Source organism: Mesoplodon densirostris, chromosome 4 (genome assembly GCF_025265405.1).
Source record: "Mesoplodon densirostris isolate mMesDen1 chromosome 4, mMesDen1 primary haplotype, whole genome shotgun sequence".
NCBI classification, from domain to species: Eukaryota; Metazoa; Chordata; class Mammalia; order Artiodactyla; family Ziphiidae; genus Mesoplodon; species Mesoplodon densirostris.
In genome coordinates this window covers 140,014,980-140,031,561 of record NC_082664.1, presented here as the reverse complement: position 1 = coordinate 140,031,561, position 16,582 = coordinate 140,014,980, and positions in this window count along the sequence as shown.

Below are 16,582 nucleotides of genomic sequence, written 5' to 3'. Positions count from 1 at the left end.
CTGCCTCCCTAGTCTGAGTTAATACAACTTTCCCCTAAACACTGCAGCTGCCTTCTAACTAGTCTTCTCATCTCAAACCTTGTCTCTCTCTGATATGTTTTCCACATAAGAGACAGCAGAAATGTCTTCCAGATTAGAAATTGATCACGTTGCCCACCCTGCTTAATCCTCTGTATTGGTCAACCACAGCATTTATAATTATCAAAATTCTTAAGATGTTCTAAAAGGCTTATATAGCCCGGCCCTTGCCTGTTGACCCCTTGATCTCTGTTCTCCATCCTCGTGGACCTTCTCTAATGCAGCACCGTCCTCTCCTGTGGGAGACTGCTCTCATCCTCCCTTACATCTTAGCCCACACATTCCCTCTTCCGGGAAGCTTTGCCTGACTCCTCCCAATCCAAATATGTCCCCTCATCCCCAGCTCTCAAAGGAAAATGGGCTTTTCCTCTGAAGAACAGATGAAGAAACTGAGGCTTAGAGAGATTTGGTTTATGTGTCCAAAGTTAAACAGCTAATAAGCAGTGAAACTGGGACCCAGGATCCCAAGACCAGTAATGACAGAACCAGGATTCAGAGCTGTGTTCGATTCTAAGTGCTCTACTGCTGACTACCATGCCAAAGATTAGAAACAGGTTTCATGTTACATGGTAATTTTGACTTATAGTGCTGCCTGCAGTGCTGTGGTGAAAAGGTTGCATCCTTTGCAATGGAGAAGTCTACCATGATTGATTAATGGTGCCTGCCATGGGTGAAGGATTGGAGAGAGAAAGTGCACAAGACAGTCATTTGCCCCATGCAAATACTATAATGCACTTTTTTTTTTTTTTTTTTTGCGGTACGCAGGCCTCTCACTGTTCTGGCCTCTCCCGTCGCGGAGCACAGGCTCCGGACGCGCAGGCTCAGTGGCCATGGCTCACGGGCCCAGCCTCTCCATGGCATGTGGGATCCTCCCAGACCAGGGCATGAACCTGTGTCCTCTTCATCGGCAGGTGGACTCTCAACCACTGTACCACCAGGGAAGCCCTATAATCCACATTTTAATACTGTTCATTTTATTAAAAAGATCAACAACAGAACCTCCTTAAAGGTCAGAAGAATCAGGAGAAGAACCCATGTCCCCTTAAGAAGGGGCAGAGAGCCTTAGGCCACTGGACTTTTGAAGGGTCCTAATCAAGCATTTGTGAAAATCCTTCTTTTTACAAACTCCTTTATCCTCTCTGCTGTCAAGAGAGCTTTGACTGGCATGCACTGCACTCTTTAGCAGGAGACCAGGACTGTTACATGCAGGAGACAGAGAAGGGGGCTTGCTTTAGGACTTTCTTAGGCACACACTACCAAAATGTCTTTTAACATAGGGTGTTGGAAAACCCAACTTACTTTTCACAGTGGAATTCCAGGCAGGTGAGGGTGGAGGATAATGTGGGATGAGGTTTCTTCTCCCACATTTCAGGATTAGGTACCCAGCTTCTAACCACTTTGTCCTCAGTCCACCTGGCTGGCATCTCTTTGAAGATCTGGGAGTTGTCTTACACATCTCTGTAGCTGCCCTGTAGTACCTAACGCAGGGCTTAGCCCCCAGCATTCTACGATCATTGGATCCATTTTACTTGAGGAAAGTCCCAGCTTTCCCAAGGCAAAAGGCAGTGCCTATTCTCCACCTAATGAGTTCTTCTTCTTGCCCTTGTCTGCTGCCCATAGTCTGGTACTGGGTATTCATGCTGAAGGTTTAGGCAACTTTCTTGCTGCTGTAAGAAAGAGCTTTTTTTTCTCTTGGGCAGGAAGCTGCACCAAGGGTGTATAGGCGCACTCAAGTTACACTAGCTCTGAGAAGGCACATGTAAGTGGATCTGTGCCCCCTCCCATGGTCCTTGCCCCCTTATACCCACAAGAAAGGGATAGAGGCTGTAGCATTTCAGTATTGTGGTTCAAGATTCTGGGTTCCTGGTTCAGGATTCTAGCTGGTGAGGATCTGGCTTCTTGTCTGTCTCTTTAAATGCCTCTGCTTCCACACTGGTTTTCTACTTCTAGTCACTATCTTGTTATTGTACTCTAAGTGTTGGTGTGCTCCTGGGCACAGAGTTCAGTTCACTTCTCTTCGCTTTGCTGTCTACTCTCACTGGTCACCTCATCTAGTCCCATGGCTTTTGATGTCATGTATAAGCTGGTGATTCCCAATTTTATATCTCTAGGCCTGAGAGGCCTCTGAATCTTAGATATTTACATTTAACTGCTGCTCAACATTACCATCCAGATGTCCAACACATCATTTCAGACTTAAAATATCCAGAGCAGAGACTTGATTTCACTCCAGATCTGCTTCTTCCTGTCTTTCGTTCTCAGCATCATCAGGTCAAATATCTTTTCCTCCTTCACATTTCACATCCAGTTCATCAACAAGTCTGTTCATTCTACCTTCAAAACATACTCCAGTTCCGACTGTCTTACTTCCTCTCCCACTGCCATCTTAGTCCTGGCTTTCCTTTATCTCTTATCTAGACCAGTAGTAGCTTCTTCACTGATTTCTCTACTTCTGCATTCATTGGGCTTTGTTTTATTTTCCATACAGCTGCCATAATAATCTTTTTTTGTTTTTTTAATAGACTTTGTTTTTTGGATCAGTTTTAAGCTCACAGCAGAACTGGGTGGAAGTTACCAGAGGTTTTCCATACACCTCTTGCCCCCATATGCATAACCTCTCTATCATCAACATCTCTCACTGAGTGGTCCATTTGTTACAACTGATGAACCTACACTGACACATCATTATCACCCAAAGTCCATAGTCTGCACTAGAGTTTATTCTTGGTATTGTGCATTCTGTAGGTTTGGACAAATGTATAAGGACATATCTACCATTATAGTATCATACAGAGTATAGTTTCACTGTCCTAAAAATTCTCTGTGCTCTGTCTATTCATCCCTCCCTCTCTCTAACCACTGGCAACCACCAACTTTTCTTTTTTTTGAGAGTTCCAAAATATAGTGGCCTTTCTTTTTTTTTTTTTAACTTTTTGTCTTATATTGGAGTATAGTTGATTAGTAATATTGTGTCAGTTTCAGTTGTGAAACAAAGTGATTCAGTTACACATGTACATGGATCTATTCTTTTTCAAATTCTTTTCCCAGTTAGGTTGTTACATAATATTGAGCAGAGTTCCCTGTGCTCTACAGGAGGTCCTTGTTGGTTATCCTTTTTAAAAATAGCAGTGTGTACATGTCAATCTCAAACTCCCTAATTATCCCCATCCCCCACTGTTCTTCCTGGTGACCATAAGTTCATTCTCTAAGTCTGTGAGTCTGTTTCTGTTTTGTAAATAAGTTCATTTGTATCATTTTGTTTTTTAGATCCTGCATATAAGCGATATCATATGATATTTCTCTTTCTCTCTCTGACTTACTTCACTCAGTATGACAATCTCTAGTTCAATCCATGTTGCTTCAAATGGCATTATTTCATTCTTTTTAATGGCTGAGTAATATTCCATTGTATATATGTACCACATCTTCTTTTTGCATTCTTCTGTTGATGACATTTAAGTTGTTTCCATGTCTCGGCTGTTGTAAACAGCGCTGCAATGAACATTGGGGTGCGTTTATCCTTTCGGACCATGCTTTTCTCTGGATATATGCCCAGGAGTGGGACTGCAGGATCATATGGTAGCTCTATTTTTAGTTTCTTAAGGAACCTCCATACTATTTTCCGTAGTGCCTGCACCAATTTACATTCCCACCAACAGTGTAGGAGGGTTCCCTTCTCTCCACACCCTCTCCAGCATTTATTGTTGTGGATTTTTTGATGATAACCATTCTGGCTGGTGTGAAGTGATATCTTATTGTAGTTTTGATTTGCATTTCTCTAATAATTAGTGATGTTGAACACCTTTTCATGTGTCTCTTGGCCATCTGTATGTCTTCTTTGGAGAAATATCTATTTAGGTCTTCTGCCCATTTTTTGATTGGGTCGTTTGCTTTGATGTTATTAAGCCACATGAGCTGTTTGTAAATTTTGGAGACTAACCTCTTGTCAGTCGCATCATTTGCAAATATTTTCTCCCAATCTGTGGGCTATCTTTTTGTTTTGTTTATGCTTTTTTCATTAGGTCCCATTTGTTTATTTTTGTTTTTATTTCCATTACTCTGAGAGATGGATCGAAAAAGATATTGCTGCGATTTATGTCAGAGTGTTCTGCCTATGTTTTCCTCTAGGAGTTTTATAGTGTCCAGTCTCACATTTAGGTCTTTAATCCATTTTGAGTTTATATTTGTGTATGGTGTTAAAGAATGTCTAATTTAATTTTTTGACATGTAGCTGTCATGTTTTCCCAGCACCATTTATTGAAGAGACTGTCTTTCCTCCATTGTATAGCCTTGCCTCCTTTGTTGTAGATTAATTGACCATAGGTGCATGGGTTTATTTCTTGGCTTTCTGTCCTGTTCTATTGATCTATATTTCTATTTTTGTGCCAGTACCATACTGTTTTGATGACTGTAGCTTTGTAGTATAGTCTGAAGTCAGGGAACCTGATACCTCCAGCTCCGTTTTTCTTTCTCAAGATTGCTTTGGCTATTCGGGGTCTTTTGTGTCTCCATACAAATTTTAAGATTTTTTTATTCTGGTTCTGAATCACTGATCTTTTTATTGTCTCCATAGTTTTGCCTTTTTAAGAATGTCATTATAGTTGGAACTATGCAGTATGTAGCTTTTTCAGATTGGCTTCTTTCATTTGGTAATATGCATTTAAGTTTCCTTCATATCTTTTCATGGTTTGATAGTAGCTCATTCATTTTTAGTGCTGAATAATATTCTATTGTCTGGATGTACCACATTTTATTTATCCATTCACCTACTGAAGGACGTCTTGGTTGCTACCAAGTTTTGGAAATGATGACTAAAGCTGCTGCAAACATTTGTGTGCAGGTGTTTGTATGGGCATACATTTTCAACTCCTTTGGGTTAATACCAAGGAGCACAATTACTGGATCGTATGGTAAGAGTATGTTTTGTTTTATAAGAAACCACCAAACTGTCTTCCAAAGTGGCTGTACCATTTTGCATCCCCATTAGCAATGAATGAGAGTTCCTTTTGTTCTACACAGAATGATCTCTTAGGTAATAAAATCATGTCACTCCTATACTTAAGATTCTGCAGATGGTTTCTTATCACACTTTGAGTGAAACCCAGAGTCTATCATAGCTTACATGGCTCTAACAACATGGCCCTTTTCTACTTCTTTAAATTCTCTTACTCCTCATGCTTGGAGCCATGCTCCAAGGACACCAGTCTTCTCTTAGTCCCCTAAGCACACTAAGTTCATTCTTGCCTCAGGACCTTTGTACTGGTTGCTTCCTTTCCCTGACATATTATCTAAAGTAACATGCCAACCCCACCACCTTTTTACTCCTTTTTTTCTTCATCACACTCACCTCTTCTTGAAATTTTAGCGTATATTGATTTGCTTAGTTGTTTATTGTCTTTCTCTCCCATTACAGTGTAAACTTTATAAGGGTTGGGAGTTTTGTCAATTTCCCCAGGGCCTAGAATAGTGTGGCATGCCATATATGTTCAATAAATATTTATCAAATAAATAAGTGGATGGATGTTCAATCCACAGATAATTTTCTCTCTCTGCATGATAATTTGCTTATTTGGACAATGAGAGGTTGAATTAGATGACTTCTAAGGACCTGTTTGGTTCTAAAAACACGAGGAGCATATGAGAAATGGCAATTTGATAGTAAGTAAAAGAAGACTAACTTCATTATGAGAATATTTTAATAATAATCCCCCATTTCCCCATTTGTAATTGCTTTTTCTCTATTATTTTGATCAAAATGTCTTTAAGATCCAATTGTGTACCTAGCATGCAGGGGCGAAAAACTCTGACATCTAAAACAGATTTTAAGTACTGTGCTGAAGTCATTCAGAGTTGAGGAAAGACAGCTGTGAATTTTATAAAGGAAAGAGGTCATGCTTTGGGCTAGAAGGTGGGTAGATTTTTCTGTTTGAAATCTGAGAATAGGTAGGCAGCCTTTAATGATTCTTAAGAAGGGAGTGGCATGCTAAAAGTGTGCTATCTGGGAAACTATCTGTAGACTCTCTAATAGAATTGAACTTCATGACCAGATTTGGAACTAATTAGGGGTAGAGACATGCATTTTTGAATTTGTGTTGAAGCATAGTTTCAAGCATATGCTAGATGCTAGAAGATTATTCATTGGATGAAACTGGGGAGGAAGTTAAACCTTAAGGGTTAAGAGGTGGAAACCCGGCAAGGATTGCCTGTTGCATTGGCTTCTACACATTGTCTTGCTTTGAGGTGAGCAGCTCCAGTGTCTTCATTGGCTGGGGAGGAAACTGAAGGTGAGGTGAGTTCACATTTCAAATCTTGTAATCAAAACTTGGACTTGAATCCAGAGCATCCTGCATTCGATGAGAGCTTGATGCAATAGTACTGGTCTTGTAGCCAACACACACGCTCAACACATAGACACGCTTATATGCCAGCCCCTTTCCTGAGTTCATAATTACAATGTAATTCAGTCTGAAGTTTTCTCCCATAAGGAATTAGTATTCAATTCGGTAACCACCAGATTCCAAACAGTGAAAGCACACCATCAAGAGCTTGATTGAATGACCCACCTGGAATTGTTTATACTTCATTAACACTTTTCATAAATCATGAGTTTGACAGCATACTGGCATGGACTTTCCAAATCTTATAATTATGTTTTGTTTTTCCCTTGCTTTGTCAGTTTCCTTTCACAGGGTGACAGCTTAGCAAATGTTACTAGAACTACCAGCTACTGCAGTGACCACTCCTGGTGTGAACACCAACTGTATGCCTATCATTGCTATAGGGGTCTGGAGATTTGGGCTGTATGCAGTCCTGGCTCTGCCATGTATTAGCTGAATGACCTTGGCAGGTCTCTTTAGTCATTTATGTTAAAAAAAAAAGATAATATACGTGATGGTAACTATTTCATAAGGCTGCTTTGAGGATGACATGAGATAATGTGAGTAAAGAATTTGGTGCAGCATCTGACATGCAATAGGTGCTGAATAAATGCTAGTGATTATAGTTCTACTATTAGTAAGCCCCAAGAAGACTTGAGTATCCAGAGGCTAGAGGGATCTCAAGTGACCAACCCCTGAGTTGTAGAGTGACAGCTATCATCCTTATGTCTATAGGTGAGTTAGGGAAGGACAAAGAGCTTGAATTGATCAAGGTCATTATTTGAATTCTTTGTCTTGCTTGATTGGGAAGCCAACCCAAGATTCTGGGCTCTAATGGAGGTGTACAGAGGAGTGACGTTTCCCCTCTATCTCTTTAACATCTATGAAAGCCTTGTTTTTGTATTCTCAGAACCTGCCACAGTGGTACTCAACAGGTCAACAGGCTTTTAATAACTGCTGAATGGATAGAGAAATGAGGGAAAATAGAAGATAGATTCCATTTTTTACATTATGCTTTACTACATATATATTTGTATTTATATAAGTATATATTTTCTGATTAGAAAAGTAATATATGCTTCTTGTACAAAATTAAACAATATCAAAATAAAGGAAAAATTCCCTTGAAATTCCACCCCCAGGGATAGCAGTTATCATGGATTTTGCATCTATTGTCCCTGATGTAAAAAATGCATATACTAACATATGTGCATTTTACAAAAATGGGTTCATACTATTATATCTGTTCTACAAGTAATTTTTAAGTTTAGCTGTATCTTAAGATAGTTTTTCTGAATCAGTTCATATAGAAGTACATTTCTTTTTAAGGGTTGCACAGTATCTATCACAAGATTGCATTTATTGCCCACTTGGAGGAAATTTAAGTTGGTTATAATTTTTTTTTTGCTGTACTATACAGCATTTCAAGCAATGTTCACATACCTGTCTTTGCCCTTTTGAGAAAAGAGTCCTATTGGAAAAAACCTGATAGTAAAACTGCTAGATGGAAAGATGTACACATTTAAAATTTTGATGCCATGCAATGTGCCTTTATAACTTCCTTGGAATTTGGAAATGTGGTCTGTACCAGCCCTGCAGTGAGTGTCCCTACCCAGAACAACAGGAAGAGCTGCTTATCCTAGCCCTCTTCCATTTATAAAACAATAGAAGATGTGGAAGGTGAGTTCCTAGAATACTTGTAGGTTGTAGCTGAAGAAGATTCTTTTATGGGGTAGTTCATCCTCTTTGACCAAGTAGTTTTATGGGGCAGATGCATGTAGTGGAGTGTGGAAGAAAGAAGCTACCCAGTCAGGAGTCAAAATAAATAAACAAGAAGATGACTCAAAGAGCAAATATTTCTGATAAGTTAAGTCAGCCTGGTGTGGTGACACATTTTCTTAATGTGTCAATATCAGAGTTGGGAAACAGAAAAAGTATTCCCCATTTGTGGGGCAAAACAATTATGAACTGAACTACACCCCTCTCAGCATCTTTTTCCTCTCTGCTCTTGACCCCAGTCCAAGACTGTGAAGTTTTATGTCTGGAAGGATGAGTGCTTCTGCAAAATCATTACTAAACTGAACAATGGAGACTTCCTTGTTGTGGTGAAGATGGAGGGGGAGAGGAGGAAGGGCTGGAATGGGGATAGCTTTGCAGCACTGGCAGGGATTTTCAGGGTGATTTAGTGTGGATTGATTTACAGTTTATTCTGCCACCATTGTTTGTAATGTGCTTTGCCAGCTCATGTACCCTGAACCTTAACTGTTCTAAATTAAACTATAGGGACCAGACAGCACACATTTCAATCAGAACGACACAATATTGCCCTAAATCCCATAGGGATACATCAACCCCTGCTAGGATGAGCTTGTACACAAGCAAAGAGGGAGAGGGAGCTCTCAGGAGGACATTTGATTAGAGTCAAATAGGCTGTGTTCTATTTGTACACAAGGTAAAACCCAAGTCTGCCACCCCAACTTGAATGGATGTGAATTCGAATAGTCAAAGACAACAACTGTTATTTGTACTAGGCTGGTTACCTAAATATTAAAGAAATGTAGTCCTGAACTTAATTGCCTTGTATTTTGTCCATTAGTGTTGATTTTAAAAAATGAGTTGAAGTGATACCTGAGTTGAGGAGAGTTCTGATTAGCCTGGAAAAGCTGGAAAGATTTCTCAGGGCTCATTCAAATGCAAAGAAGCTCAGTGTCTTCTAGCAAGGGACTATTCGCTTTGTTCTTATTATTCCTTTTTAGGATGTGCTGTATTAAGTCAATGTGGAGCCTAGGAAATGAGCCAGATTCTGGACAAGCAGTTTAGGCTGCAGCATTCCTTGTGGACTACAAGAGGGTACATGATTTTTCACCTCATTCTCTTCTTGGAATGTAAAAGCAATCATAACTGTTAAGATAGATAAACATTATAACCTACCTCAAGCAATTCATTTTTGACATTTACAAATAGAAAAAATAAAGGTAATGCAGCATACACATAAATTCAAATAACACCAAAGGCATAAATAAATAGTAAAAGCTAATTCTACTCCCCCTACACTTTTCAAAACCCAAAGGTAGCCACCATTGATGTTCTAGTGTCTTTTTCTCATGTATATACATTTTATAAAAATGGAATTATTGCCTTGTTCTATGTTTTTATAATTTAACAGCACATTCCCCCAACTTAACACATTGTGTAACTCCTTTCCAGGAGTAACCCTAACTTATTCTTTTTAATGGCCATATAATATTCCATATATATTATATGGCCATTAATATATAATATTAATATATTATATATTAATATATATTAATTGTTGAGCATTTAGGCTGTTTACAGCTTTACCACTGTAATTGTTTAATGATTTTATAAATATATTTATTCACAGGACAAATTCTAGCAACGGTATTAATGGGTCAAAAGATGCTCACAATTATCATTGTGCTAGGTGTTGTCAAATAAGGATACACTAATCCACATGCCTGCTAAGAGCTCTGAGAGTGTGTGTTTACCCACAAAGCCACACAACTGAAAAATATATGCATTTAGGGCAAAATTGAGACTTAAAGGCCTGTAATTACTTCAATAGTTTTATTAGCCTTAACTATTGGTCCTTCCTCTATCATCTATGACCTCTTACCTTGGTTTTTTACTTCAGGCTAATATCTTTATTACTTTTAGTACTGTTTTCTTATTTTACCTAAAATGAGGTCCTCTAAGGTGTTGGGTTTGCAATGTGACCTAGAGGTGGCCTGGATTCATTTCCATATTCTCCCCAGATTTTGTACAATCTCTTTTCTCATAAATTCTTGATTTGGGCCCCTTCCTGGGCTTATGTATAGCTCCCTAGGTGGAATCTGTGCCATCTCACAGAGTTTACACTGCCATTCCTATAACTTCTGACACAGCCAAGGGACTTCTTTTTTTAAAAAAAATTTTATTGGAGTATAGTTGATTTACAGTGTTGTGTTAGTTCCTGCTGTACAGCAAAGTGAATCAGTTATACATATACATATATCCACTCTTTTTTAGATTCTTTTCCCATATAGGTCATTACAGAGTATTGAGTAGAGCTATACAGTAGGTCCTTATTAGTTATCTATTTTTTTACTCTGCCTTTTGTTTTATTTATTTTATTATTATTACTATTATTATTTTGGCTGCATTGGGTCTTTGTTGCGTGCAGGCTTTCACTAGTTGCGGCAAGCGGGGGCTACTCTTTGTTGCAGTGCGTGGGCTTCTCCACGCGGTGGCTTCTCTTGTCGTGGAGCATGGGCTCTAGGTGCGTGGGCTTAAGTAGCTGAAGCCCATGGGCTTCAGTAGTTGCGGCATGTGAGCTCAGTAGTTGTGGCACACAGGCTCTAGGGCACGCGGGCTTTAGTAGTTGTGGTGCGTGGGCTCAGTAGTTGTGGCACCTGGGCTCTAGGACGCAGGCTCAGTAGTTGTTGCGCACAGGCTTAGTTGCTCCGTGGCATGTGGGATCTTCCTGGACCAGGGCTCAAACCCATGTCCCCTGCATTGGCAGGCAGATTCTTAACAACTATACCATCAGGGAAGTCCCTTAGTTATCTGTTTTATATATAGTAGTGTGTATATGTCAATCCCAATCTCCCAATTTATCTCTCCCTGTTCCCCTGTCCCTGCTGGTAACCATAATTTTGTTTTCTACATCTGTGACTCTATTTCTGTTTTGTAAATAAGTTCCTTGTACCATTTTTTAAAGAAGTGATATCATATGATATTTGTCTTTGTCTGTCTGACTGACTTCATCGGTATGGCAATCTCTAGGTCCATCCATGTTGCTGCAAATGGCATTTTTGGTCCTTTTTTATGGCTGAGTAATATTCTATTGTATATATTTACCACATCTTCTTTTGTCAGTTACCTTCAATTGTTATTCAGCAAGCACTGACTAAGAACCTACTGTGTGCTAGGCACAGGATTCCTGCCCTCGGGGGGATCATGGCTCACTTGGGGAGACAGTCACACAAACAGATACTTACACCTCTGTGGTGAGTGCAGGACAAGATAGAGGTATTTGCAACATCTTTTGGGACCAGAGAAGGGAAAGCTCTTCACTCTGCTCAACCAGGCCAGGAGAGGCCTCTTGAATCAGGTGACAACTGAGCTGAGGCTTAAAAGATCAAGATCATTTGTTTATGTTCAGTAATTCCACTTCAGTTATATCCTAAAAAAATATCTTGAACATGCACACAATACGACAAGTACAGGCTGGTCATTATAGCATTGTTTGTAATAGTGAAAAATTGGTAGCAAACTAAATGTCCACAATAGGGAAATGAATAAATGTGGGATAGTTAATAAAATAATATTTAGCCCTTAAAATAAGCAAACCATATATATATATATATATATATATATATATATATATATATATATATATACACACACACATGTGTAAGTCCCCTACATACGAACAAGTTCCATTCCGAGAGCGTGTTTGTAAGTCCAACAAAGTTAGCCTAGGCGCACAACTAACACAATCAGCTATATAGTACTGTATTGTGATAGGTTTATAATACTTTTCACACAAACAATACATAAAAAACAAACACACACAAAAAGAAAACATTTAAAATCCTGCAGTACAGTACCTTGAAAAGTGCAGTAGTACAGTATAACAGCTGGCATACGGGGGCTGGCATCAAGTGAACAGGCAAGAAGAGTTACTGACTGGAGGAGAGAGAGGAGGTGGGAGATGGTAGAGCTGAAGGATCGTCAGCAATAGGAGATGGAGGGCAAGCTGCAATTTCACTCATGCCTGACATTGATGGAATGCACATTCAAGTCTTTGAAAGTTTTCAACTTGAAGGTTTGTATGTAGGGGACTTACTGTATATATGTGTGTGTGTGTGTGTGTGTAATCACTAGGAATAAATCTTGAAAACATTATCTTGAGTGAAAAAAGCAGGGCTGCAGAAGGTTGAATATAGTATAATACATGTCATTATAAAAATATAGAAAATAACACCATGGGTTTAGGGATGTATGCATGTAGATTAAAGGAAGGAAGTTGCTGATAGCAAGAGTAAACACCAGCCTCAGAACAGTGGTTATCTGGGATAGGAGAGGCAGAAGAAGAAAAGGATTGGAAAGGAGGGGAAAGGGGTTTTCAACTGTTTCTGTAATATTTTATTTCTTTAAAAATGATGTAATCAAATATGGTTAAATGTTCACATCCATTAGATATGGTGGTGGTACATTGATGTTCACTTTATTACTGCACATTTTAAGAATTTAAGTAAAGAAGAATGAATAGGATTCCTGTTGATAGATAAGCCCAGACCCTGTGTGTTTGAGGAGGCAGTGTTTTAAGGATATTTACTGTGTGGGTTAATTTGAGCAGCGCTCTCAGAAAATTTTCACAAAAGCATGAAAGGAAACATCTCTTTGGGGTGACTTCTAGTGGTTTTAAACTTTGCTTTAGGGACCTCTTGAGATCCTACAGACTCCCTCCAGGAGCTACTGCTAGGATGGGAAGAGGGCATTCACCAGGTGGGGCTCTACACTCCTTCCTTAGCCAGAGCAGACTCACATTCACAGTATTTCTTTGCATATTCATGTAGGATATCCTTTGAACAAAGGTTCTAAGCCTAAAAAAAGAGTTTGGAAACACCTGGCTTAGTCAATGCCTTGCCTGGGGAGATTGTTTTCATCTTTTTATTTTGCAAAAATATACTCCACCAAGTTTGCCATGGGTATGTTTGCATTAAAAGGAACGCTTGTCATCTCTCTAACCTCCCTTCTGATCTTTTTCAAGTTTTGGCAATCTCTGCTCTTTCTGCATGTTCTTTGGTCTCTGAAGTCTCATCTCACAGGCATCTTCAGTGTCACTGATTTTTACGATCATGAGGTTCCTTTAGTTTGTGCCCTGGATTCATCTTGTTTTCCTTTTTAGCAAAGCATGCAGATTTCCTGGAATGACACACTACTTTTTTAAGAGTAGTATTTTATTGTATATAAGTAGTCCTTTTTTAGCTTTATTGATACATAATTGGTAGACAAAAATTGCACACATTTAATATATACATCTTGATGAGTTTGGACATATACATATATCTGTGATACCACTGCCACAACCAAGGTTCTGAACATATCCATCACCTCCAAAAATTTCCTTATGTTTTGTGTTCTTGTGTGTGTTTTTTTGTGTGTTTTGCTAAGAACACTTAACATGAAATATGCCTTCTTAACATATTTTAAAGTGCACATACCCTATTGTTAACTACACGTACTCTGTTGTACAGCAGATCACAACACCTTCCACTTCTTGCCATCTTCTGCTCCATCTGCTCTTTCTCTAGAGCTCAGAATAGCCTCCATCTATTCTGTCTGATTTGCTGACTAATGTCCTTGCCTCTGGCCCTTGCCCTTTATTATCTGTCAAACACACTCATGCAAAGTAGTTTTCCTCTGGCACCATTTTAATCACATAGTGGTGATCAGGACTATTAACTTGATCCAAAAACTATTAACAATTTCCCATCTTCAAAATAAAATTTCTTAAAAATAATTACCTCGACTAGACAACCTTGTCTTTATAATTTCTTCTTCTTCCCTTGACCCCTCATTTCATTGTCTCTCAGCTACCTTGCTGCCTCCTTTATCTAATACCCAATAATCTGGTCCACTCAAAAGGCAGGTTCTTTCAGTGTTGACAAAGCCTTCTGAATCTGTCGAGGCTCCTAAACTGTACTCCAATATTTGTCACATAATACTCCTACATACAGAAGATATTGAATTAGTAATTTAATTAAATTATTATTTGCAGTTTTCCATTTTTCTATTGTGTGCTGTTTGTCCATATAAATGCAGGCTATTGAGATTGTAATCTCTAGTGCAGTAATCTCTAGTAGCTGACAAGTTTCACAGTGCCATTTGCTTGTAGGGCCTTAATTAATAGTTTCAAGTCATAAGAATAAGTGTTGTATGTGAAATTTGTAAACTAGCAAAGTTTTATTGTTCTCAGTGAATCCTGGGAAACATCAAACTCTTGGGCAAATTTCTAAAGTGGAAATGATGAATATAACCTCTCCTTAGCATAAAAACTCTTTGTCCTCATTTCTCCAACTGATGAAGCAAGTAAATGTGATTTGTGATACTTTTGAAATTTGCTAAGTTTTCAAGATTCCCCATTTAGACTCAGGTTACAAAGAATGCATTATGTATGTTTTCATGTTTATTGACTCTAATGCATGGTGCCTCGGCTGCTTAGAATAAATCCCTCATTGACATGACTGTTTGTTTGGATTAGTAAATTAGGGATTACCAAAACTAACATGGATTTTACCAGGTGCCACATTGAACAAACTTTAAGGTTAGCATGAATTCTTAGATGCCTTAATGGCGGAAAACTTTTGTCTACAGGCATGCTGTGTCAGTAATGCACATATAAATCCCTGCATTTCACCCTCCCTCCCTTCCTCCCTCTGTTCCTCCCTCTATTCCTACTAGGCAAAGAGGCAGAGTTAGATACCTCTACTCCTTTTTCATACTAGTTGTAAGGGGCTTCCCCCTTACAACTAGTATGCGGCTGCTTCCCACTAGCTATCTATTTTACAGTTGGTAGTATATATAAGTCCATGCCACTATTTCACCTTGTCCCAGCTTACCCTTCCCCCTCCGCGGTGTCCTCAAGTCCATTCTCTACGACCGCGTCTTTATTCCTGTCCTGCCCCTAAGTTCTTCATAACCAAATTTTTTTTTTTAGATTCCATATATATGTGTTAGCATACGGTATTTGTTTTTCTCTTTCTGACTTACTTCACTGTATGACGGACTCTAGGTCCATCCACCTCACTACAAATAACTCAATTTCATTTTTTTATGGCTGAGTAATATTCCATTGTATATATGTGCCACCTCTTCTTTATCCATTCATCTGTCAGTGGACACTTAGGTTGCTTCCATGTCCTGGCTATTGTAAATAGTGCTGCAATGAACATTTTGGTACATGACTCTTTTTGAATTATGGTTACAATTAATTTTTTTGTACATTGATCGTGCTTAACTCACTTACTGGTTATAGATGCTTTTTAAAAAATAGACTTTATTTTTTAGAGCAGTTTTAATTCACAGCAAAATTGAGAGGAAAGTATAGAGGTTTCTCATTATACCCCCTGCCTCCACACTTGCATAGCCTCCCCCACTATCAACATCCCCCACCAGAGTGGTACGTTTGTTACAACAGGTGAACCTACACTGACACATCATTATCACCCAAAGTCTATTGTTCACATTAGGGATCATTCTTGGTGTTGTACATTCTGTGGGTTTGGACAAATGTACAATGACATGTATCCACCATTATAATATCATGCAGAGTAGCTTCACTGTCCTAAAAATCCTCTGTTCTCCACCTATTTATCCTTCCCTCTCCCCAGCCCCTGGCAACCACTGATCTTTTTACTGTCTTCATAGCTTTGCCTTTTCCAGAATGTCGTATAGTGGGACTCATATAGTATGCAGCATTTTCAGACTGGCTTCTTTCATTTGGTTACACACAGTTAAGTTTCCTTCATGTCATTTCTTGGTTTGATAGTTTCTCATTTCCTTTTAGTGCTGAATAACATCCCATTGTTTGGCTCTACCACATTTTATTTATCTGTTTTCCTGCGAAAGACATTTGGTTGCTTCCAAGTTTTGGCCGTTGTGAATAAAGCTGCTATAAACATTTGTGTACAGGTTTTTGTGGAGACATAAGTTTGCAACTCCTTTGGGTAAATACCAAGGAGCACAGTTGCTGGACTGTATGATAAGAGTATGTTTAATATTGTAAGAAACGGCCAAACTGTCTTTCAAAGTGGCTGTACCATTCTGCATTCCCATTAGCAATGAATGAGAGTTCCTCTTGCTCCACATGATCATTGGATGACAACATTTGGTGTTGTCAGTGTTCCAGATTTTGGTCATTCTACTGGTTGCAGAGTGGAGTTATGGTAGGCTTTTGTCAGATTCTTTGGGATTTTTCTACATAGACAATCACATAGACAGGAGAGAGTTTTATTTCTTTTAATAATATATACGGTTTTTGTTTTATTGCAGTGGCTAGAACTTCCAGGATAATGTTGAATATCAGTGGAGGGAGTTGACAACCTTGTGTTGTTCTC